This window comes from Lissotriton vulgaris, chromosome 7, assembly GCF_964263255.1.
Source record: "Lissotriton vulgaris chromosome 7, aLisVul1.2, whole genome shotgun sequence".
Lineage (NCBI taxonomy): Eukaryota > Metazoa > Chordata > Amphibia > Caudata > Salamandridae > Lissotriton > Lissotriton vulgaris.
This window is the reverse complement of record NC_141695.1, coordinates 580,726,111-580,752,861: the sequence shown is the minus strand read 5'-3', so window position 1 is coordinate 580,752,861 and position 26,751 is coordinate 580,726,111.

Here is a 26,751-nt window from a genome sequence, read left to right as displayed (position 1 = left end):
AGTCCAGCAAAAACAGGGCCTCTGAAGAAAGCGGGAGCCTTTTGTACGCGTCGCTGGTGACCACGCTAGTAATTTCACGAACAGACTCCTTCACAGAAAGAGAAAAGGCCACACTTGAGGAGGTTTCGGAAGCGCTTTTATTCAGCTTGCCCACACAGAGTAGAGTTCTGGCACCCATGGTGGCGGATGCATTTCGGCGTTCTTAGCCTCTTCAGCGCCGGGTGAAAGTGTAGGAAGAAGGGGTGTGAGCGAAGGTTCAAATGTCCAGCCTTCATCTCATCCACGGACTGCAGCCACTCCCACGACGATGATGTCACACTGCATATACTTCCTGTGGTCAGCTGGAGCCCCAGCGCCTACAGGTTCCAGCATGCAACAGCAAGATCCTGGTAAGTATTGCAAACGAAGTGGGGAAAATGTCTGTGCTGCAATGTCAGTGAATAGCCCCCAAAGTTCAGCAAACACAATTGGGCAGCGGCGCTTCCTCCAGTCCCCAATCCGCTTTCACCACTTCACAACGGAATCCTTTCTGGCGGGGGACATGGCAGATTCCAAGTCCGACGTGCTGCTCAGTGGCAACATTACCGTCATATATATATATATATATATATATATATATATATATATATATATATATATATATATATATATATATATATATATATATATATATATATATATATGTATATGGGGGGATGACCAGCGTCCGCTCCCCAGCCCATTTTGGGCCAGAGGAACCCATCTCCCAGGTCTGGGTATATTTAAATAAGGGGAGGGGCACAAACCAATGGTGACCCTCAGGACCCCACCTCCTGAAGATGATTTCAGAAAAAACAGAGGGAAGGGCAGAATGGCCTCCCTCCCTGAGCCAATATTGGCCCCTGGTGACCCCATTCTGTGGGGCTTTATGTATTTATTATGGTAGGGGGTGGACACACACCCTGCCTGAGTCTTGTCAGGTCCATGCAATCCCATCCCAGAGGCCAACATCAAAATGAAAAGGCACACTTACTCCTTGCCCTTCTCTCCCTCAGCACCAATGACCTAACCGACCATTATAATAATTCTATAACTGAAGCCCTCGACCAAATTGCCCCAATAAAAATCAAACAACAAAAAAAACTTTACGCCCAAATCATGGTTTAATTCTGACCTCAATAACGAAAGACGGGCACTCAGACAATCAGAACGGACCTGGAGGAACCATCCCTCCTCTGACAATCTGGCCCTCCTCAGAAAGTCCAGAGCCCTATTAAAAAAACACATCTGCCATGAAAAAGCCTCCTGTCTCCGGTCCCAACTTGACCAGGCTAGAAACCGCCCCAGAGAACTATTTAACATTGTTAAAAAACAAACATCCTGTGGGGCGTGGCTAGCAGCCGATGATGGCGGCAGCAAACTAGAGAGGCTCCCGGAGTAAGGCGGCTTTCCGCATCAATCCGCATGCCTATCCGCGAACAAACGAACCCAGACGAGGTGTCCCGGGTCCGGTGACCGAACGGCAATTGGAGGAAAAGTTTGGGAGTATCGGTGCCCCGGGAACGGGTGGAAAAGACGACCTCTGTGTGCGGACTGGTTTCGGGAGCGCAGCCGCGGCGGCTGGTTTAGGGGCTGCCCGGGCGGAAGTGGAGCCTCGTCGGCGCTGTTAACCGGAAGTGCCCGCAGCGAGTACGGACCCTGAAACGACGGCTGTGAAAGTCTGAAGCTCCTTACAGATCACATAAGGGCTCGACATATCGCTCCAACGACAAGACCTTGCTGTGGATGATGGCGGAGCGAATGGCAACTGAAGCCTGAAAGGCAAGTGCGTAGACGCCGCCATTTTCTATCACATCTGCCACTGTAGGCACGAACTGTCTCGACTGCAGGGCCGGGCGACCTGTACCACAAGCTCGGTACTAGATCCTGACTACACTACCACGACTGGAGAACAGAGTGCAGACCCGACTGTGGAAAGCCTAACAGCTGCGTAGACTGGGTGCCGCTGAAACTCGGGCGGCCCGGCGGACCATTCGCCGCGATCAATCCTCCAACAGGGGACCACCACAGGCTGGGAGTTCCAGTGTCGGAACATAGCGGGCAAAGGGTCCAAAAATACCTCCACCCAAGCTAAGCTTGATAAATTTGCCTTTAAGAAACAATCACTCTCCCAGACGGAGCAACGCAAATCCATGGGCAAAGGCACGGAAGGAGAAGGTGCGAAGAAGGCCACTTTGGAGGATGTGCTGAACGCCTTGGCCCATGTACAGGCGACGGTGGGAGCAACCGCAACAGAAGTGACCCTTATACGGGCAGACCTCCAGAAAATGAGCAAAAGGGTGTAGCAAGTGGAGGTGGTAGCTAAATCCCTGGTGGAGGATGTCTCGGATCTACAGGTAGAAATGGAGAAACTGCAGGCCGATAACAAGTTGCTCAAGGAAAAGCTGGACAATCATGAAGGACGCTCCTGGCGAAACAACGTTTGGATTTTGGGGGTCCCGGAATCTGAAACCACAGGAGCTATAGATTTATACGTGGAGGACTTGATCAAAAACCAGCTAGCCCCTAAAGGTCTTTCAAACTTCTTCACTGTGGAACGGGCCCACAGAGTACCAGGAGGAACTCCGAAACCAGGGGCCTCACCGCGTCCGATCCTGGCGAGACTTTTTAACTTTAGAGATCGTGACACCATCCTCCAGGCGGCCAGAGTGGCACCAGCCATTCAAATTCAAAACTCACGAATATCCTTCTTCCCAGATTACACGGCGGAGGTAACACGACGGAGGAGGACTTTCTTAGAAGTAAAAAGAACGTTGCGTGAGCAAGAACTACCCTACTCCATGTTATTTCCGGCTCGGCTACGGGTGGTTGCCGATAAGAAGGTATGGTTTTTTGACTCCCCCGAGGTGGCAAGAGACTGGCTTGAAGGCTGGCGCACAGTAGAACGCAAGTCCGACAGAATGCATCACGGACATCGAAACGACAGCCGGACTTGCTCACAAACTTCAGATAGAAGAGGCGCAAGCAAATCCCCAACACCGGACATGTCTGAGGCTGCCGGGGGAAAATAATATGGACAGCCCGTGTACTACTTGGACGCTGACTCCCTGATTGACTGCCTATGCACGCAGGTCGTTATTGGACGCCGGCCTGGGTACTCCGAAGGGAGCAGGGGAGCCGCCTGCTCGGGGGGACACTCTCCCCCAACGTGCAAGTATTCTGTTTTTGGGATGGGTTAAGCGCTCTGCTCAGTTGGGGAGGCGGGCAGTTGAAGGTCCGTTAAGCAGGGAGGCAGGGAGGGAATGGGTGGGGGGGGATGTTGGTTGTTGGTTGGAAATTCACTACGTCGGTCAGAAATTCGTGCTAGCGGTGTATGTGTTATAGCTGGTAGGATACACCTACAGGTCCGGTTTATCCTCCTAGATTCATTTGTGTGTGTCTGCACGATGGGAAATTGCGGATGAGCAGCTATGTAACGTAGGGAGAACTGAGTCATGTTCAGGTGGTTCTTCCCTTAGAATACTCTCATGGAATGTGAGGGGGCTTGGGGATAAGGTGAAACGTGGCCTGGTACTAAATGCGTTGAAGAGGCAAAAACCCCAATTGGCGCTGTTACAGGAGACACACTTCACGGGGGGGCCACTAGGGCCTTAGATAGGAGGGGGTACAGGATGGTGGCACACTCAGAATTCACATTGGGCTCCCGGGGAACTGGCATTTTGATCAAGAAATCCTCACAATTCATTCCACTGAGCACGAAAACTGATGGCCAGGGTTGCTTCGCAGCCTTGCAGGGGCAATGGGAGGGTCGCCCCCTGACTGTGGTATCAGTATACATTCCGCCATCCCTTCACTCGATCATGCTTCCTGCTCTTAGTGACTTTTTATTGTCTCTCCCCGAAGGCGATGTAATTTTGGGAGGGGATTTTAATGCTGTAGTAGATACACAGCTTGATAGAGTCCCTGTGACAGTTTCACCTGGGGGGCCCTCCCGGTTTCAACGTTTCCTGACAGCAATGGGACTGATAGACATCTGGCGTCACGTCCACCCCCAAGACAAGCAGTACACATTTCACTCCACAGTCCATAACAGTCTCTCCCGAATAGATTACTTCCTGGCTTTGGGTGAAGGGTTACAACACGTAGATACCGCAGACATACACCCTAGAGGCATTTCCGACCACTCTCCAATCACCCTAAGAGTTTCCACCCAGAAAAAGTCACGTAACCGTATATATCCCATTCAAGCGTCATACCTCAAAATCCCGAAAATCAGGAAAACCCTCCAGAAGGCTACAACACAATATTTCGGGGAAAACGTGGCTACCGTGGCCTCTTCCGAGGTGCTATGGGAAGCCTACAAGGCAGTGCTAAGGGGGCAAGCAATAAGCTCCATTGCGGCCCATAAAAAGGAACAGATGGCTGAACAGTCTAAATTTGAGTCGACACTACGCGACTTAACAACTCTGCATGCGGCTAACCCTACAGTAGACACGGCACATACCCTTGCACTTCACCAGCGACTGTACATGGACCATGTTCGCCATATGGTGAAGGGGCACATCACCGACACACAGAATCGGATATACGATGTTGGAGATAAGGCGGGAAAGATGTTGGCCTGGCTCGACAAGAGGGGGGTAGCACTAGAGGGATCCAACAAGTGAGGGATAGCAACGGCGCTCCTCAGACAAGCCCTGAGCGGATAGTGGAAGCGTTGGCGACACATTTTGAGAAGGTGTATACCCCAGAACGGGTAGTGACCACTGACATGGCACGGGAAGCGCTGAGTAGAATGAAAATCCCAGTGTTACAACCGGAGGCAATAGCCGACCTGAATGTGGCCATAACCAGCGATGAAATACAGCTGGCCATACGAGCGATCAAACCTGGCAAAGCTCTTGGACCGAACGGCATTCCAGTGGAATGGTATCAGTCCCAATCCGAGGAGCTCAGTCCATACCTACTCAACATGTACGAGGAATGCCGAGAGAGGGATGAGCTTCCACTCGATCAGAGAACAGCCACCATAGTAGCGATACCTAAACCCGGGAAGCCACATGAGGATTGCTCCTCATATCGTCCTATCTCCCTGCTAAACGCAGAAGGTAAAATATTAGCCAAGCTCCTAGCTAACCGGTTGATGGCACATCTGCCTGATCTTATCCATCCGGATCAATCCGGATTTATGCCCCATAGGAACACGGCACTAAACCTTCGCCGGGTTCATGGGGTACTGGCGAGAGCGGACCTGATCCACGACCACGCTGCAATATTGGCCCTAGATGCGAAAATGGCTTTTGATTTAGTGGAATAGAGCTACCTCTTCGAAGTTTTGACCTGTATGGGCTTCGGCTCGAAATTTATATAGTGGATCAGACTGCTGTATACGAACCTGATGGCACATGTAGTAGCAAATGGCCGCATTTCTCGAACATTTCCGCTGGGGAGAGGCACCCGACAGGGCTGCCCCCTTTCACCTCTGCTATTCGCGCTCTCCCTGGAGCCTCTAGCTAATTTAATAAGACAAACGCCCTTACTTAAGGGGATACAATGGAAAGAGGGTTGGGAGGACCGGCTGTCCCTTTACGCGGATGACATGCTGGTCTATTTAACAAACCCCGACCATGGTGTACCAGTGCTCTTGAAAATGTGTGATGATCATGGTAAAATTTCAGGTTACACGATTAACTGGAACAAATCAGAGCTGTATGTTCTGAAAGGCCAGGTCCCGATGCTCGGCCCTGATTGCCACCTGAGACTAGCAGGCTCCTCCTTCAAGTATTTGGGAATCCATGTCACACAGGATCCATTGGAATTTGTACAACTAAATCTGACGCCACCACTGGAACGGCTCAAGCAAGACGTCAAGTTCTGGGCAGGGTTGCCATTGACAATGCTGGGAAAAGCAGCGCTGTATAAAATGATGTCTATACCTCGCTTTTTATACGTACTGGAAAACACGCCTTTTCCGGTGGCGCCGGGGTACTTTAAAAAGGTGGCAGCAGTAGTTTCTGGTCTGCTGTGGAGCAATCGCCCGACGCGTATAGCGCAAGCCAAACTGCACAGGGGTTGGTATGATGGTGGGATTGCGTTGCCGAATCTTCACCTATATTACTGGGCGGCGCACCTTAAGTCCATTAACCAGTGGATACATGCCTCACAGACTGACCCAGCTTTCCAAACTGATAGGGCACAACTGGGCACCAACAACATGCTAGCCACACTCTACGAACAACGCAAAGTACGAACATTAACGGGGCCTACTAAACTTACTGTATCGCTGTGGCATGTGGCGCTAGCTGCGCTGGGCTGGAAGGGGAAAATTACCAAACTTACCCCACTCTGGGACACCCGTGCCTTGGGGAACCTGAGATACAGTAGGGGCTTCTCGCACTGGGACACCATTGGGATCTCCACAGTGGGCGACATGTGGGAACGGGGTGAGGTCATTTCATTCAACCGCCTCAGGGAATTGTATGAACTGGGGCCACACGAATCATACCGCTATGTTCAGATACGCCATGCTTTGCTTACAGCCATCCCCTCCGGGTCGGTTCTGCCAGAATCCTCCCCGTTGGAGGATCGTCTTCTAAATGACTTCATGATTGAACGAGCGACTTCCCTGACTTACCGCAAACTCCTAAATAGCCTGCCTGACCCGCTGGCCCCCCTGAAAGATAGATGGGAAAGAGAGGTAGACGCCCTGGATGAACACGAGTGGAATGAGGCACTGGCGTCCCCAAAAGAGATAGGCATCTCAGCCAGGCTGAGACTTGTACAGCTAAAGGTCCTACACAGAGTATATTACACAAGAACACTCTTACATCGCATTCACAGAATACAACATCCCTACTGTCTCCGTGGCTGTGGGGAGGAGGGGTCCTTCTTCCATACAATCTGGGACTGCCCACGCATACAAAACTACTGGAGGCAAATACTTCGCACTGTGTCACAGACCCTAGGGACCTCGCTCCTTCCCGAGCCGAGGCGATGTCTCTTAAATGTGTGGGGACCGACTGACCTGTCCAGATGTGGCCAACTTTGGGTAACATTAGGCATGATGGTGGCCAAGAGAGATATCGCTCAGCGTTGGGGGGGGGGGCAGAACTGCCGACAAAGTCGCAGTGGTGCATGAATATGGACAAGATAATGGTGACTGAGAGGGCGGTGTACTTAAGCCGTGCGTGCCCCGGAAAATGGAATAAGATATGGTCCCCATGGAATGTGTATCGTGGTGAACTTTGTGATCCTCTGCCAGAGGACGACCAGTTGGAGTCGGATGATGAGGGGGAGATGGGTTGAGGGGTTGAGGGAGGATAGGGACTGCTACTCAGTTACATGTGGATGTACGGGAATTTCTGCTCACCACTTTGGTTTGAATCCGTGATACAGCTATACAGCATTACTACTTTTAGGTGACCGCACTGTGATTTCCTCATTGTTATTTTTGTTATTTTCATAAAAAACAAAAAAACAAAACCTTAACTGATTTGCGACATAATATTGATTGTATACCTTTCACTTAGCCATATGATGCACCTTTTGCCTTTCACAGCAAGATCACAATATGGACTTACTTTATGCATGACTTCCAGTGCTCATTTATTAGCGGCCGGCCCTCTGGGTTGTAGGCGAATGGCTGTGTAATTATGTGAAGGTACAATAAAGGTTTAAAAAAAAAAAACATCCTCCGGCCCCCCCAAAATGCTAGCGTCTGTTGAACGATGCGAAGAAATCACCAGCTTCTTCTCCAATAAAGTCAACTTGATTGAACTCTCCTTCACTTTCACCCCTCTTCCACCCCAACCTCCCCTCAATCAACTCCCCCCCACAACATCACTAACACTAGTCCATCCTCTTCCTCCCCACCTCAAAGTCCCCCTAACTCCGAAACCGGTCGCCCCCAACTTGTCTCCACTGTCATGCAGCACCAGGCTAAAAACCATGCCTCCTGGAGCGAATTCTTCCCTGTTTCCAAATCTGCGGTCAACAATATAATCTCTAGCTAAAACCCTCCTCTCACGCTAAAGATCCTCTTCCCGGACACCTGGTCCAAGAACTCAAACATGTCATTGCTCCAGTCTGGACCAAAATCATCAATTCCTCTCTTTCCACAGGCTGCGTTCCCACCTCCCTTCAGCTAGGCCAAATCTCACTCATCCTCAAAAACACCTCCGCTGACCCTAACAACCTTAACAACCTACGCCCCATCTCTAACCTACCTTTCCTCTCTAAAGCGATGGAAAAATGTGTCCTGACCCAACTAGATAACCATATCGCCTCATTCAATCTCCTAGACATATTCCAATCTGGTTTCAGAAAAGGGTGCAGTACTGAAACAGCCATGCTCAATATTACAGATGACATCCATAGCACCTTAGACAAAGGTGAATCCTCTCTACTAATCCTCCTTGACTTCTCAGCTGCCTTTCATACTGTCCATCATCCCACTCTTCTTAACACCCCCGAAGTAAGCTTCGGGCACCATTCTCAAATGGTTCTCCTCATTCCTTCAAAATAGATCCCAACAAATTAAGCTCAGCCACTGCCTCTCCAAGCCCCAACCTGTCTCACTTGGTGTTCCGCAAGGCTCCATCCTCTCCCCTACCTTATTTAACCTATTCATGGAACCTCTCACCCTCATCCTTAAACAAGCTGAAATATGCTACCACCTCTATGCGGATGACACCCAGCTATACTACAGGATTAAATCTCGCAATGACATCCTTCACCTCAACGAGACCCTGATGAAAATACAAGCTTGGTTCCATCTTAATCATCTCAAACTAAACCCCCAAAAAACTGAAATCATCCTTTTCACTCCTAAAAACAACTCCCTCCCCATTCACCTCTGGATCTAGGATATTACAGCTCTTAACTGCCCCCTCTCCCCCTCGAATACTGTCAAATCCCTAGGCATCAGCATTGACCATAGCATGAATCTCATCCACACATCAAAAATGCCGCCAAGGGTGCCCTCTTCACCCTCCACCACCTCAAAAAACTCAAACTTTTCATACTAGCTGAAGACCTCAAAACCGTTGTCCAATCGCTTGCCCTTTCCCGTATTGACTATGGTAACGCCACACTCGCTGGCACTCCTAAAGCCCACCTAGCACCACTCAAATCTGTCCTCAACCTTGCCGCCAGACTTATCTCCGATTGTAAAAAATTCGACCACATCTCTCCGGTCCTAAAAAACCTCAACTGGCTCCCAATAGAAGGCAGATCCACCTACAAGATTGCATGTATCACGCACAAAGCCCTTCACCTAAGCACCCCCTCCTACCTGGCTGAGAAACTGCAAAAAGCGGCGTGCTCCAGGTCCCTGAGGAGCACCAACTCCCTTGTCCTAATTCCTCCCCGACTCAAGCACAAAAAAAAAACAATCTTGTGCTTTTTCTGGGAACGCCCCCACGATCTGGAACTCTCTTCCCAAAGATCTTCGATGCAACCCCTCCTACCCTCTCTTCAAAAATAGACTGAAAATACTCCTTCACAACAAATACTAGGGATCGGAACCTCACTGGTGTCTGTCTCTCTACACTCCTTCCTCCCTGAATCTCTCCTCCAGCTCAACCCCTTCCCCGCCTCTCATTCTTCCTCTCACCTTTTCTAAACTACCTTTTCCCTCTGAACTTCGACATTCCCCCCCTAGTGATCTCCAATCCCACCTACCCCCCAGCTCATTCAATTACCCTATTTTATGTACCTCATGTTTTAATGCACATTGTCTTATTTTGTTGTAATTGTTTACCTATCATGTAAAGCTCTCTATTACTCCAGGTTCCAGTAGCGCTATATAAAACCTTGGAAATAAATAAATAAATGGAGCATGGATGAAAACAAAAATGTTTGTATACCCCTCGTAAAATCACTTCTCCATAACAGTAATTTGTTTTAATCGTGTGGTTTTGAAAATAACCAATATAGAATAGAATGCACACACACAAATGCACATGGGATGCTAATTTGCTTGTGTTGAGAATCATAATTTATTAATTAAGTGAAGTTGTTACACTAATCACGTGCGCAAATGTCATAATCTAACCAAAATCTGTGTGTATATGCTTTCTGTATGTCTAATTGTGGCATAAATTATGGAGAATGCAGAGTAAACCATGCTTATTTGTTGCTATATGTGCTAGGTAATAACTAACTGGGTTACCTTAGAATGGGGGGAGGTAAACAGAAGGGATATACTTCGAAAATGAATGTCTAGTTGTGTTTGTTTCTACATCGCATCGTGAGCCTGAGAAAATAATGAGAAATAACAAATTAAAGGACAAGCGGAAAAGACTGCTAAATGACAATTGAGACTTTATTTTTTGGATTATAATTATGACTTGGCGGAAATATGGACAATGAGGAGAAGAGGTTATGCTCATCAACCCCTCGATTTAACCAATCAGAATGAATGAAGACCCCAAAAGTTAGGAATTTTAGATAGATAAGTTAGGGGATAAGGGTATAAAAGAGGACATTTGGAATTAAGAAAAAAGCTTGATTTTAGATTTTATTTTACACAACAACATGCTGTCGGATTGATGAATTTTTATGGTGCAAGGACTTGGACATTTTTCTGGACTTTAACTTTTCAATGGGTGCTGATGGGAGGTGAACATCAAGAAAGAATAGAGAGGTGGTTTTTGGGAACTGTTCTGTACTTATGCTGATGTCCGTGTCCTAAAATCTTGGTAATATAATTTTACTTATTTTCCTAAACTATTATGCTAATAAATATAAATGTTTGAATGTAACTTCTCTTTCGCTCTAGGTTATTAATGTATTAATGTTTAAAATGATCATTGAAATAGAGTGAATAAAAGTAAGGTCATGTTAGGAGATTTAATCGCTAAAATAAAAATTGAATAAATGGAGAATTAAGATGATCTTGTTGTTCATTAGTTAACTTTTACTAGCAGATCCATTGACAATAATGGTGGGGTGTTTTAATGTTTTCTTGAGATAAAACCATGGTAATATTGATAAACTGCAGATGTATATAGTGTATAAATTTTAGTATGAAATAAGACACTCCGCTAAAATCCAGCAGCTCTCCTCTAGTCTTCACCAATCCTGGAAGCAGGGTGAATGTGTGTATATATGACCCGCGGTGTTATGGGCCCCACTGACGAGTAATATGTGAATAGCTCCTAGGGAGTACGGTGATGGTTTTCAGGTAATTTCTGGAGCCGCGCTGGATCAGAGGCTGCACGGCCCTCCTCCATGAGTAATTAAAGGCACCAGGGACCACATCCTCTGAGGCTGGCTCATGTACTGTGCCTCAGGGCAGTTTCCCAGCTCGCAGCAGCATGGTCAGGGAAACATATGTTTGCTCCCATCTGACAGGAGCATTTTTAAATCTCTCACCCAATGGGAGTGAACCCAAAGATTGCCCCCAGGTGAAGGGAGATTTAAAAATGCTCCTGTCAGCTGGGAGCAGACTTGTGTTTTGTTTCTTTGTATGCACTGATGCAGGCAAGGAAACAGAACTGACATTGCTCCTGCAAGGAGGAAGCAAGCATAAGTAGCTGCTCACTCCAGGTGGGAGCAATGCCGGCTTCCCCACCATGCGGTAGCCGTCTGGGACCGTAAGGGCCATGGGGCTTCCCTCGCGGCCACCCAACATGTGGTATGTGGGTGCCTGGGGGGGACAACGAGGCAATGTCGTCTGACCCTGTGGGATGTGGTCCCCAGGGCCTAATGAGGCTCTCCTTCCCTTTTAAATTTGGGGTGAGGTTCTCAAATGTAATGATACTCAGGGAGGTGGGCAGATCTGCCCTATTCCCCTTTTTATGTCTATTTGGCCCCAGGGGATAAAGACCCTGGGCCTGAAAAAGCTAAAGGAGGGGTGCTTCCCTTCCCCCTCCCCTTTATAAGTGTATTTGGCCTTGCTGGATGGGGTCCCCCATGCTGAGAAGGCTTGCGAGGAAAGTATGCACGGCTTCCCTCCCATTTAGGTTAACATTGTGCCCCTGGAGGATAGGGTCACCCAGGCTTGATAAGCCTCTGGGAGAGGGCTGTGCATTGCCCCCTTTTTAAAAATTATATTTGGCCCTGGTGGTGTGGTCCCCAGGGCCTAATAAGGCTTGGGATAGAGAGCCATGGCACCCTTCCCTTTATTATTATGGCCCCATAGGTTGGGATCCCCGGACCGTAACAAGGCTCAGGGAGTCCAAAGCTCATGCACGGCTTAGCATGACTTTACGGATGGTAATAAAATATTACTTTACATTTAAAAAACCTAGAAATTCCCAGAAAAAAAACAAATGTTAAAGTAGCGCTATAGTTAGGTGAATTGTTCAGTAACCATGTAAAGTTTAAACCTTAAAAAACCACAGTAATTCATCAGTTATAGTTATCTCAAGTAACTATAACTTGTGCCCTAAGGTAACTATAACTTGCGCCCTCGCCATGCACTGCTAATTACCCCACATATTACATCACTCACGACATCTTCCATTACAAATAATATATCAATAATAATATCACTGCAACATTTGCAATTAAATTATTGATAAAAAAACTGTGCATGGTAGGGTTGCGAGTTATAGTTACCTTAGGGTACACGTTATAGTTACTTGAGATAACTATAACTATAACTTGTGAATTTCTGTGGTTTTTTTTGTTTTAAACATTACAGTGTTACTGAACAATGTACCTAACCATAACTATACATCACCCTTTGTTTTTCTTTCAGTGAATAAATAGATAGACAGATATATAGATAGTTAGACAGACAGATAAATAGTGTGTTTGTGCACACGTGCAGAGTGTAATGTGCATTTATTGTTACAGTTGCTTGAAAAAAACTAGTTATTTTTTAGGTACTTAGACGTAGATTAAGAATAGTAAATCTACAATTAAATGCATATACTTTCCTAGTCTATTTTTTGTGTTGATATTTTTGCTATAATATTTTTGGAGCCCAATATTTTTGTGGTTGCCTGACATCCAACCGGGGCAGAGGGCTCAGATATCATAGGAGTTTGGCACTGCTACACATATAGCACTTAAAGAGGGATTCCACCTGTTTTGAAGCATTCCAGGTTTGAATGTTAACAGAAATGAGGTGCAGGAAGATGACATGATTGTTTTGGAGTTAGATCAATGCAAGGTCAGCCTGCACTGCTGAATTTTATGGACCCACACTCCGAAAGTCTGAGTACTTCTTCAGTCACCCTTCCTGCTGAGCATCAGCCATTGTTAGCTGACTCAAAATGCAACAAGCACAGTGGCATTGCTTTCGCTCCACTCTTCCTTACTTATTCTTGATTCCAGTTGGCTGCTACTGGACTACAGAACTTCAGAAACTCTTCTGGGTCTCGTCCACCTGTTATGAAGGAAATTGAGGCCTTAACATAGGTACTGTCTCAGAAGCACAAATCCTTTGTGTCACAGAGACAAGCTGGCCCTTTGACCTAGATTAGCCCTCATTTCACAATAACGAGCAACAGAGAGGCTGTCCCCTTATCTGATCACTGTGTGCTCTGTGCACAGAAGACGGTCCATCCTAAATGCGTAATCTCCATGTCCAACAGTGACTAACCTACGTCACAACAAATTCTTGGAAACAGACCAAGAACACATCTTCCTCTGACCAACATTACGTCAATCCAAGACACCTTTCCAGTATAAGTATACCTCCCTTTGCCCTAGCAAACCAGAGGAGACAGATACTTCCAGGCCGACACTCTGCCCGAGGCGCTGCAACCTGCGTCATGCCACAGCTCCAGCTGCCAGAGGTCCATCACCCATCTGTGGGTGTCCAGCTCAAGATCAGGATGAAGTCCCACTAAGGTAATGGGGTTAGACTAAATCCTAGGGGGGTTCTTGGCTCTCTAAAGACCTACACACCTGCTAGGTACACTTAGGTACATCTAGTTAGGCATCATAGGAGTATAGGCTTTATCTTAATGCATTCTGTATTTCATGTATTTGTTCATTACTATTGCAAAATGGTATAAATATACAAAGCCTTTTTATTTAACTGCACTGCTGGCCATAATTCTCTGCTACTGTCCAACAGTTGTCGCAGCATATATAACCAGTACTAGAAGAACAGCTGTGCAATAAATTTTATTGTAAACACACCCGACTGTTTCTTCTATGTACTTCTCTGAGATGAGTGACTGAATGAAAAGTAATATATTGTTTCCATGATCCTGAGGGATGTGGGTTTTATGTTATGTAGTTGCCAGAAGCTATTTCTTTCTTGTCTTCAAGGGGTTTCTAGTGGCCTCTGAGCTAGCTGGTACACAGTAATTAAGTTTAATATACATAATAGGGGCATACAAATCTCGGTCCTATGCCAAGCCTATCGTGTATGTTATTCCAATGCGCAGAACCTATAAGGGATATAGGAACTACACTACCCACCATCTACCACATCTAGCACTGATCTCCTTGTCTGGAGATAGAATCTGAAGAAACATGCAGTTTAATATCAGGTTTACATGCCATTGTTTCCAGAGGCTATATGCTGACTGCATGCTCAGATAGAGTGTACTTGTTCTTTAGCACACCAATTGTCTTTATAATGGCATAACCTCCAATGGCATAACAAGGGTACCATGAGCTATAATGCAAGCAAGAGAAATGGGCTTCCATCCGCCATTTGTGTAGTAAAAGACATCCATAATTTGGTTGTGGTGGGCAGCTTGCATCTTGAACCACGTCTCCAGGCACCTGATGCACTAGTGACAATTTCTCCGGAATGGCTTCATTCACATATACCACATTAAAAGATGCTTTTCTTCAAAACACCCTTTATCTCTGACTGACACTCACCATCTATTTTAAACATTAATGTCCATCAGTTCAGTATTACCACTATGTATGGCGATTGGCGGTTCCAGGCATATTATGGCAGACTTTGGTGGAGTTCAATAGCAGTTCCATGTCAGGAAGCGGTGCTGGTCCTTTCCTGGTTTAGTTGTTTGTCTTCTGATATTTGTAGGTGTACTTTATCCATTAGATATGCAAGACTACAAGTGCCAGAATGCAAAGAAAAACAATTGAGCATTGGACCATGTACTTATATATGGCTTGAGACTACTTGAGAAAAGTTACAGTTGAACTTTTACTATCGGACAATATCTATTTCTGGAACTCAACTAGATGGACTTCATTAAGGGGTATGCATAGGTAGCCTCTATTGGACAAACACATTTCATTTAAACAGCTCAATCAGATCTGCAGCCTCCAATCAGTCGATATTGCAAGCATCTTTAGATGTTAATGCCTGTGAAGGGGATTGGCTGTGATAGTAAAGGGCCTGATCACGATGGCAGTCGGACCGGATTTAGCGGTCCTGTCTAAAGTGATCGGACCACTGCAATCTCGTCAGAAGTGGTCAGTCTGACTGCAGGATTACGATGCATGCCTCATGTACTCCGACTGACTGCTGAAAGACCGCAGACTCAGACAGCCTTTCTCCGACTGCCGAGATGGTGGTCAGAAAAAGCAACATCCATAGGGCAGTACAGGAATCTCTGACCACCATCCAGATTGCGATGAGTGTTCCCGACTACCCGACAGTGGCGGTCCAACCGTCTGCCTCGAGTCATCAGAAATTATGTATTTGCGGTACATACTCACCCAAATCAGCTTCTCCCAGACAGCCTCCACCGTGGATCCCTTTCTCCAGGTCCCCCCTACATCACAGCAGCTGGACCCCAGAGACTACGACCCTGTGGGCACCGGAAGGCAGGTGAGTCCTTAGATGCATATATCCCCATTGACTGGACTGTGCACAGATCTCCACACTCCAGCAATGGGGTATATGATGCACAAGGCATATCCCTATATATGTCATGCATGTGTGTGTAGTTATCATGTTAACTGTAATTTTGAATGCACTTGCAGCAACATATTCAGGGGTATGTGCACGGCCATAGCTGAGACCTCCACGGTAGCAGTGGTTGCATCGTAATACAATGGTGAGGAACTTTCCCAGCCTCAGTTGTCTGAATGGGCCGTCATAATAAGCCCCAAAGTGTTGGACAGGTATGGATGGCTCCGTTGAGTACCGTGTAGGACAGTAGAAGTGCAGAATGAATGTGAAGTGGAAATGGGTATGCTGCTTCTTAACAATGCACAGCCTGCGTTGCATTATTTACCATGCATGCAATCGTCTCAATGTTGCACATTGTATACGAATTACACAGAAAACGGGTGCCTTAGAGGTAGGAACCCAGTAGCTGAAACCTTGTTCTTGACTAAGGTGATAGGATCTTAATATTACAAATTAAATTATGAGTGGAATACCACAGTGGATTAATGTACTTACTGTTCAGATCTATACTTAACCTCTTGGCTGCTAAGGCATTATTTGAATTTGACTTTAATTTCCATTGAAATCAATGGAAAGTCCATGACGAGTTACCCTTGTCATTAGCAGCCAAGAGGTTAATCTTCAGGTCAACAGTTCCAGTGCTGGTTAGATAGGTAAGTGCATTAATATAATTAACCCCTTCGACGCTCATGACGAGCTCAGCTCGTCATGAGACACAGTTGAGCTGTGCTCATAACGAGCTGAGCCATCGTAACTGCCACGGAACGCCCATGTGGGGCTAATTCCCCTCCTGTGAGTTTTCTATTGGAATGGGCGGAGTCGTGATGAACTCACCTCATCATGAGCACCGCTCCACTTTGCAGCATGACGAGCTGAGCTCGTCAAGAGCTCCCCCGCGCGCGGCCCCCCTCCCCCCGCACAGCGGGAGAATTAGCCCCGCAGGGAAGGGGTTAATGCAGAGATACATTTGAAAGTCATAAAACTTCAAAAAACGAAATTAGGCCTGCAAAATAGGCCACCCAAAACATGCAGATATCAAGTTCCTATTCTCTGTAATTCTGTACTTCTTGCTAGCAAAGCTTACATGTAGCTGAATGTCATCTAGGACAAACGTCTCCTGCTATCTTTTTCCCTTGGAGTCCGCCGTTCCCAACCTTTCATGGCCCTTCTAACTCTGAGGTCTTTAGTGGGATCCGCTACCCCTTTTATTCCTGCAAAGAAGGCTATTGCCTACAATTGTCTATGTACCAGAGTCAACAACCTTCCCTTCTTTCTCTGGCTAACAATGAAACTGAGAACCCCCTGCGGTGTAAACTCCCCTGCACCCCCTTTACTCTTCAAGACTGCTATGTATACCTGGCATGCCTTCTCATACCTACTCTTAGTCTTGGGTGCCACCGAACCCGCTATGAGGTCGGAAGCAATGGGGCACCAAGCTTCCACAGGCTTTCCAGGAAGGCAGTAATCTGACCGTCTGCTTGAGGCCACCGCGCTCTGAATTCTGTCAACTTAAAATGAGACAGGGAGTCAGCTACTGTGTTTATCACACCTGGCACATGTTTGGCAGTAAAATGCACATTATGTCTGAGGCACTCCCGCACCAACACTTTCAGCAAACGGAGTACCCACGGACATTTTGCCCATTGGTTATTCACTGCTAGGACCACCGACATACTGTCTGACCAAAACACAATTTGTTTGTTTTCCAACAATGCGCCCCATATCTGAAGTGCCACTATTATGGGAAAAAAGTCCAGGAATGTGATATTGCGGACCCACCCCCTCCTGTACCAAGCCACCGGCCAATGCTGCATACACCACCTTGCTCCTAGCACTGCTCCAAAACCGACACTGCCCGCTGCATCAGTGTAAAGCTCTAACTCACTATTGGCCTGTGGCGGTTGTTGCCATATCACTGATCCACTGAACTGCTCCAGGAAATTACTCCATGTAACCAAATCATTCTTCACTTCAGCTGTTAGCCTAGTGTGGTGGTGTTTTGCCCTCAAACCTGACATTGCCCTGGCTATATTCTTTGAAAAAACCCTGCCCATAGGTATCACGCGTAGTACAAACATAAGTTGGCCCACCAACACCTGCAACTGATGCAGTGTAACCTTGGGTGCCCTTTAGGATTCGCCCAGAGACCTTTGAAAGGCTGTAATTTTGTCCTGTGGTAGTCTGCACACGCCCTCCACCGTGTCAATCTCAATACCCAAGAAAGTTAATTGGGTTGTAGGGCCCTCTGTCTTCTCCGCCACCAGTGGCACCCCCAATGCCTCCGCCACCCGCTGGAAACCCACCAATGCTTCTTGACAATCTGACGAGCCTAGTGGTCCTATAAAGAGAAAATCATCCAAATAATGCACAACCTCTTGCTTGCCCACCAATTCCTGCACTGTCCATTCCAAAAACGGCTAAATGTTCCAAACATTGCACATGCAATGGAACAACCCATAGGCATACCTAGGTCCATAAAGAAATTGCCATCAAAAGTGAAGCCTAGCAACCTAGTGTCATCCTGGTGCACCGGCAAGAGGCAAAAGGCTGACTCAACATCTGCCTTAGCCATCAGTGCCCCCCCACCCAGCCTCTGCAGTTTTTTAATCGCCGAGTCAAAAGTGGTGTAGCGCACTGTACACAAATCTGGATCCAACCCTTTATTGACTGACATGCCTGATGGACTCGACAAGTTGTGTATGAGACAATATTTTCCCGCTTCCTTCTTTGGCACCAGCCCCAATCGTAAACAGACCAAGTCCTGCCTCTGCAATTTTTGGAATGGCCCTGCCACCCTCCCCAACGCTATCTCTTTTTCAATTTTGTGAGCGGGGGAACTGCTGTTGGTGCTGCAGTAGACGGGATGTGAAAACCAGATTTAAAACCTTTATACAAAAATGGCGCTTCTGCCCTCCTCTCGTATCTGGCGAGCAGGTGGGCTAATACAGGCAGGCGTATAGGAGTGGGCAAGTTCTTAGCATTATTGGGTAGGGCGGCCTTTTGGTTGAGCAAAAGCAGGGGGCGGTGTTCCTTGGGCTTTCCCCCTTTCTCGAAACACTTAATCTCTGGGTGCCCGAGCACCCCACAGAAGGAACAAATGTGCTTGAGCTTACATGCTGATCCTTTATTACATTCATTCTTGTTGAATTGCCAACATGCTTGCTTCTTGTCCCCGTCTCCCCTGTCTCCCCGAAAGGAATGTGTGGGTTTGGTAATTGGCACAGCCGAATAAAACTCCCCATGCCATATATTAATCTCCCGCTGGTCCCATGCTACTTCCGGCCTCACTGCTTTCATCTGCCTGAACATTGTGTCATATTGCAACCAGGACGTCCCCTGAAATTCTGAAGCTGCCCCATGAATCAATGACATGTAGCTTATCAACTGAGCCGCCAATGTAGGGAACAGCTCAACCATAATTGCTGCATAAATAGCAAACCCAGTCACCCAGTTTTTCAGCGACCATTCCACCTAAACCTTCTTCTGTTTCAGTTCCCCATCTTTACCCGTTCTGGTTTTCCCCAGGACCACACCCGCATTAATCAGATCAAAAACATCCACATACTCCCCCTTAAAAATCTTCTCCCTTGTATCCGCTGGCACGTGCCAAGTTATACTTGCTGACGGTGTAACTGCCAATTATAAGGAACCGTATAACACTGGGCTGTGCAGAGGAGGGGCGTGAGCCGACGCCACTGTCGCTGGGGGGGCCGCTGGTGTCACTGTAACTAGCCCTGCCCCCGCAGCCCCCACTGTACTCACCGGCCCTGAGCCGTGGTAGCCACCACCATAGGTGATTGCAGTACTCCCCCTGACTGGACCCACACCTGCGCCACCCCACCACCTTGTGTCGCCACCAGTGGGGCCTTTATGGTTTCCACCGGAACCAGCGCTGCCTTACCTGACACCCCCCCTTCCCCTGCACAGCCGCATTCGCCTGACTACCAGCCCCACCCGTTGGCCCTGTTGGTGTTAGCGCACTCTGTGTAGGTCCCCCCATCAGGGATGACCCGCCTTCTACCAGGCCTGCTTGTGCGCCAACGCTAGTCACCAGCATATTGTCTGTGACTACCAGGGGCTGGCCAACTGCCATCACCTCACCTGGAAGGTTTGTTTGCGGTTCTGAGACCCGCCTGGTCTTCTCCTGATGCGTGTACTTAAAGCGAACAGGCATCCGCCATATGGGTTTTGTCAAGGGAGGCTCCTGCTGGCCACTTGTCCCTGCATCCTGAGATAGGGTCTTCAGTGCCCAATCGATACCTCCTTTCTTTGCGACCTCCCATAATGCCGCCAATGACGCTGGGGCCTCCTTGCCCCCCGTGTCCGTTTGGGCAGCATCCTGTCTATTAAAAAAAAGAAAGCAAATTACTGACTGACTAATACCTTTGTGCCCCTCTGACAGGTCTTGCACCGGCGCGCCTCCTTCTTCATGCACCGGCCACGCCCCTTTGGCTCGGGCACTAGAGATACTTACTGCCCTAGTGCCCCCGTATATCATATGTCACTATCTCACCCCATGCCCCATGCACTGTCACTACCACATACCATGCCACATGCACCTGCCATTGACGGCGTTGCCCTCTCCACGGGATGCTCAGCATTCCTACAAGCTGAGTACCCCAGGGTGTATCCCCCCCAAGCCAATGACATAACATGCCGTGCGCTCCAATCCCCCTTCGGTGTATTAGCATCCACAGTTTTCATGCCTCCGGAGACTTGCTAGCATGCTTGCCTGTGCCATGCCACTCGGTCCAGTACCTGAACACCCATGAGCAGTTGCCGTGCCCTTTGCCTAGATTATGCCCCCACTAAGGCCCACTGTGGCTAGCATAGTGTATTTTCTGGAACGCACTAGGGTCAGTGGGATGAGCACCTTGTCCTCACACCTTTTATTTAAACAAATTAGCTGTTGGTTTACCAGCAACTTTAGGAGGCATTTCATAAAGATGCCCTTGTTCTCTGTAATTTGCCATAATTTATGGAATTCTTTAATTGACCATAATAATACAAATACAGTCATTTATAAACTCAGCGACATTCATAAATGCCATTATGTAGTCCCTATAAGGAAATGCCACCCCTCGCCCGGAAGAACACCTTGGACACACCACTTATTTAGACGACTTCCAGCCTTGCACAATTGGGACGCACCATGAGGACCTATTCGAAAGAACGTGTGTCCTAGAAGACGGCGCTGCCTCTCTGCACCCGTGCAGCGCTTCACCCCAGCGATCACCGTCTTGCATCACATATGCCCAAACGTGCCCCCGTGCACAGCATTGCCACTCCATCCTCAAAGGCAAATCCTCCCTTAACACGGAGCCCTTCCTCGATGCGCGCATTTGATGCTGATCGTCTCGCTCCCCTCTCCTCGCGTAAGCCTCTCATCTCCGTCATTGCTGATCTCCGCAACTGCGCCAGTGAAACATCACGCAGCCCTCATAACCATGCTACTTTTAAAATTGCTCTACCAACCCGAATGACCCGTGGCTGTCCCACTTGCTTCACAAGCTCCCGTTATACCGCCGCATGTTCCCTGCTACGCTATAAGGCCTCTCACCTTGCAGATCACCGCCAGCACCGCAGGGCCTTTCTGTCCCCTGCAACTGTTATTCCGGCTGAGCCTTTCCGGCGATCCCCAGAGGCGAGAGACAAAGAGGGCTACTCCCTGGCTCGCCACATTTTTATCACCTTGGGGGGAGGGATCGCAAACGCCCTCCCTGGCTTCTCACATTACTTCACGACCCTCCCCATGACTAAACCTGGGGAAACTAAACCATTTTACTAGCAGATCCATTGACAATAATGGTGGGGTGTTTTAATGTTTTCTTGAGATAAAACCATGGTAATATTGATAAACTGCAGATGTATATAGTGTATAAATTTTGGTATGAAATAAGACACTCCGCTAAAATCCAGCAGCTCTCCTCTAGTCTTCACCAATCCTGGAAGCAGGGTGAATGTGTGTATATATGACCCGCGGTGTTATGGGCCCCACTGACGAGTAATATGTGAATAGCTCCTAGGGAGTACGGTGATGGTTTTCAGGTAATTTCTGGAGCCGCGCTGGATCAGAGGCTGCACGGCCCTCCTCCATGAGTAATTAAAGGCACCAGGGACCACATCCTCTGAGGCTGGCTCATGTACTGTGCCTCAGGGCAGTTTCCCAGCTCGCAGCAGCATGGTCAGGGAAACATATGTTTGCTCCCATCTGACAGGAGCATTTTTAAATCTCTCACCCAATGGGAGTGAACCCAAAGCTTGCCCCCAGCTGAAGGGAGATTTAAAAATGCTCCTGTCAGCTGGGAGCAGACTTGTGTTTTGTTTCTTTGTATGCACTGATGCAGGCAAGGAAACAGAACTGACATTGCTCCTGCAAGGAGGAAGCAAGCATAAGTAGCTGCTCACTCCAGGTGGGAGCAATGCCGGCTTCCCCACCATGCGGTAGCCGTCTGGGACCGTAAGGGCCATGGGGCTTCCCTCGCGGCCACCCAACATGTGGTATGTGGGTGCCTGGGGTAGACAACGAGGCAATGTCGTCTGACCCTGTGGGATGTGGTCCCCAGGGCCTAATGAGGCTCTCCTTCCCTTTTAAATTTGGGGTGAGGTTCTCAAATGTAATGATACTCAGGGAGGTGGGCAGATCTGCCCTATTCCCCTTTTTATGTCTATTTGGCCCCAGGGGATAAAGACCCTGGGCCTGAAAAAGCTAAAGGAGGGGTGCTTCCCTTCCCCCTCCCCTTTATAAGTGTATTTGGCCTTGCTGGATGGGGTCCCCCATGCTGAGAAGGCTTGCGAGGAAAGTATGCACGGCTTCCCTCCCATTTAGATTAACATTGTGCCCCTGGAGGATAGGGTCACCCAGGCTTGATAAGCCTCTGGGAGAGGGCTGTGCATTGCCCCCTTTTTAAAAATTATATTTGGCCCTGGTGGTGTGGTCCCCAGGGCCTAATAAGGCTTGGGATAGAGAGCCATGGCACCCTTCCCTTTATTATTATGGCCCCATAGGTTGGGATCCCCGGACCGTAACAAGGCTCAGGGAGTCCAAAGCTCATGCACGGCTTAGCATGACTTTACGGATGGTAATAAAATATTACTTTACATTTAAAAAACCTAGAAATTCACAGAAAAAAAACAAATGTTAAAGTAGCGCTATAGTTAGGTGAATTGTTCAGTAACCATGTAAAGTTTAAACCTTAAAAAACCACAGTAATTCATCAGTTATAGTTATCTCAAGTAACTATAACTTGTGCCCTAAGGTAACTATAACTTGCGCCCTCGCCATGCACTGCTAATTACCCCACATATTACATCACTCACGACATCTTCCATTACAAATAATATATCAATAATAATATCACTGCAACATTTGCAATTAAATTATTGATAAAAAACTGTGCATGGTAGGGTTGCGAGTTATAGTTACCTTAGGGTACACGTTATAGTTACTTGAGATAACTATAACTATAACTTGTGAATTTCTGTGTTTTTTTTTGTTTTAAACATTACAGTGTTACTGAACAATGTACCTAACCATAACTATACATCACCCTTTGTTTTTCTTTCAGTGAATAAATAGATAGACAGATATATAGATAGTTAGACAGACAGATAAATAGTGTGTTTGTGCACACGTGCAGAGTGTAATGTGCATTTATTGTTACAGTTGCTTGAAAAAAACGAGTTATTTTTTAGGTACTTAGACGTAGATTAAGAATAGTAAATCTACAATTAAATGCATATACTTTCCTAGTCTATTTTTTGTGTTGATATTTTTGCTATAATATTTTTGGAGCCCAATATTTTTGTGGATGCCTGACATCCAACCGGGGCAGAGGGCTCAGATATCATAGGAGTTTGGCACTGCTACACATATAGCACTTAAAGAGGGATTCCACCTGTTTTGAAGCATTCCAGGTTTGAATGTTAACAGAAATGAGGTGCAGGAAGATGACATGATTGTTTTGGAGTTAGATCAATGCAAGGTCAGCCTGCACTGCTGAATTTTATGGACCCACACTCCGAAAGTCTGAGTACTTCTTCAGTCACCCTTCCTGCTGAGCATCAGCCATTGTTAGCTGACTCAAAATGCAACAAGCACAGTGGCATTGCTTTCGCTCCACTCTTCCTTACTTATTCTTGATTCCAGTTGGCTGCTACTGGACTACAGAACTTCAGAAACTCTTCTGGGTCTCCTCCACCTGTTATGAAGGAAATTGAGGCCTTAACATAGGTACTGTCTCAGAAGCACAAATCCTTTGTGTCACAGAGACAAGCTGGCCCTTTGACCTAGATTAGCCCTCATTTCACAATAACGAGCAACAGAGAGGCTGTCCCCTTATCTGATCACTGTGTGCTCTGTGCACAGAAGACGGTCCATCCTAAATACGTAATCTCCATGTCCAACAGTGACTAACCTACGTCACAACAAATTCTTGGAAACAGACCAAGAACACATCTTCCTCTGACCAACTTTACGTCAATCCAAGACACCTTTCCAGTATAAGTATTCCTCCCTTTGCCCTAGCAAACCAGAGGAGACAGATACTTCCAGGCCGACACTCTGCCCGAGGCGCTGCAACCTGCGTCATGCCACAGCTCCAGCTGCCAGAGGTCCATCACCCATCTGTGGGTGTCCAGCTCAAGATCAGGATGAAGTCCCACTAAGGTAATGGGGTTAGACTAAATCCTAGGGGGGTTCTTGGCTCTCTAAAGACCTACACACCTGCTAGGTACACTTAGGTACATCTAGTTAGGCATCATAGGAGTATAGGCTTTATCTTAATGCATTCTGTATTTCATGTATTTGTTCATTACTATTGCAAAATGGTATAAATATACAAAGCCTTTTTATTTAACTGCACTGCTGGCCATAATTCTCTGCTACTGTCCAACAGTTGTCGCAGCATATATAACCAGTACTAGAAGAACAACTGTGCAATAAATTTTATTGTAAACACACCCGACTGTTTCTTCTATGTACTTCTCTGAGATGAGTGACTGAATGAAAAGTAGTATATTGTTTCCATGATCCTGAGGGATGTGGGTTTTATGTTAAGTAGTTGCCAGAAGCTATTTCTTTCTTGTCTTCAAGGGGTTTCTAGTGGCCTCTGAGCTAGCTGGTACACAGTAATTAAGTTTAATATACATAATAGGGGCATACAGATCTCGGTCCTATGCCAAGCCTATCGTGTATGTTATTCCAATGCGCAGAACCTATAAGGGATATAGGAACTACACTACCCACCATCTACCACATCTAGCACTGATCTCCTTGTCTGGAGATAGAATCTGAAGAAACATGCAGTTTAATATCAGGTTTACATGCCATTGTTTCCAGAGGCTATATGCTGACTGCATGCTCAGATAGAGTGTACTTGTTCTTTAGCACACCAATTGTCTTTATAATGGCATAACCTCCAATGGCATAACAAGGGTACCATGAGCTATAATGCAAGCAAGAGAAATGGGCTTCCATCCGCCATTTGTGTAGTAAAAGAAATCCATAATTTGGTTGTGGTGGGCAGCTTGCATCTTGAAACACGTCTCCAGGCACCTGATGCACTAGTGACAATTTCTCCGGAATGGCTTCATTCACATATACCACATTAAAAGATGCTTTTCTTCAAAACACCCTTTATCTCTGACTGACACTCACCATCTATTTTAAACATTAATGTCCATCAGTTCAGTATTACCACTATGTATGGCGATTGGCGGTTCCAGGCATATTATGGCAGACTTTGGTGGAGTTCAATAGCAGTTCCATGTCAGGAAGCGGTGCTGGTCCTTTCCTGGTTTAGTTGTTTGTCTTCTGATATTTGTAGGTGTACTTTATCCATTAGATATGCAAGACTACAAGTGCCAGAATGCAAAGAAAAACAATTGAGCATTGGACCATGTACTTATATATGGCTTGAGACTACTTGAGAAAAGTTACAGTTGAACTTTTACTATCGGACAATGTCTATTTCTGGAACTCAACTAGATGGACTTCATTAAGGGGTATGCATAGGTAGCCTCTATTGGACAAACACATTTCATTTAAACAGCTCAATCAGATCTGCAGCCTTCAATCAGTCGATATTGCAAGCATCTTTAGATGTTAATGCCTGTGAAGGGGATTGGCTGTGATAGTAAAGGGCCTGATCACGATGGCAGTCGGACCGGATTTAGCGGTCCTGTCTAAGGTGATCGGACCACTGCAATCTCGTCAGAAGTGGTCAGTCTGACTGCAGGATTACGATGCATGCCTCATGTACTCCGACTGACTGCTGAAAGACCGCAGACTCAGACAGCCTTTCTCCGACTGCCGAGATGGTGGTCAGAAAACGCAACATCCATAGGGCAGTACAGGAATCTCTGACCACCATCCAGATTGCGATGAGTGTTCCCGACTACCAGACAGTGGCAGTCCAACCGTCTGCCTCGAGTCATCAGAAATTATGTATTTGCGGTACATACTCACCCAAATCAGCTTCTCCCAGACAGCCTCCACCGTGGATCCCTTTCTCCAGGTCCCCCCTACATCACAGCAGCTGGACCCCAGAGACTACGACCCTGTGGGCACCGGAAGGCAGGTGAGTCCTTAGATGCATATATCCCCATTGACTGGACTGTGCACAGATCTCCACACTCCAGCAATGGGGTATATGATGCACAAGGCATATCCCTATATATGTCATGCATGTGTGTGTAGTTATCATGTTAACTGTAATTTTGAATGCACTTGCAGCAACATATTCAGGGGTATGTGCACGGCCATAGCTGAGACCTCCACGGTAGCAGTGGTTGCATCGTAATACAATGGTGAGGAACTTTCCCAGCCTCAGTTGTCTGAATGGGCCGTCATAATAAGCCCCAAAGTGTTGGACAGGTATGGATGGCTCCGTTGAGTACCGTGTAGGACAGTAGAAGTGCAGAATGAATGTGAAGTGGAAATGGGTATGCTGCTTCTTAACAATGCACAG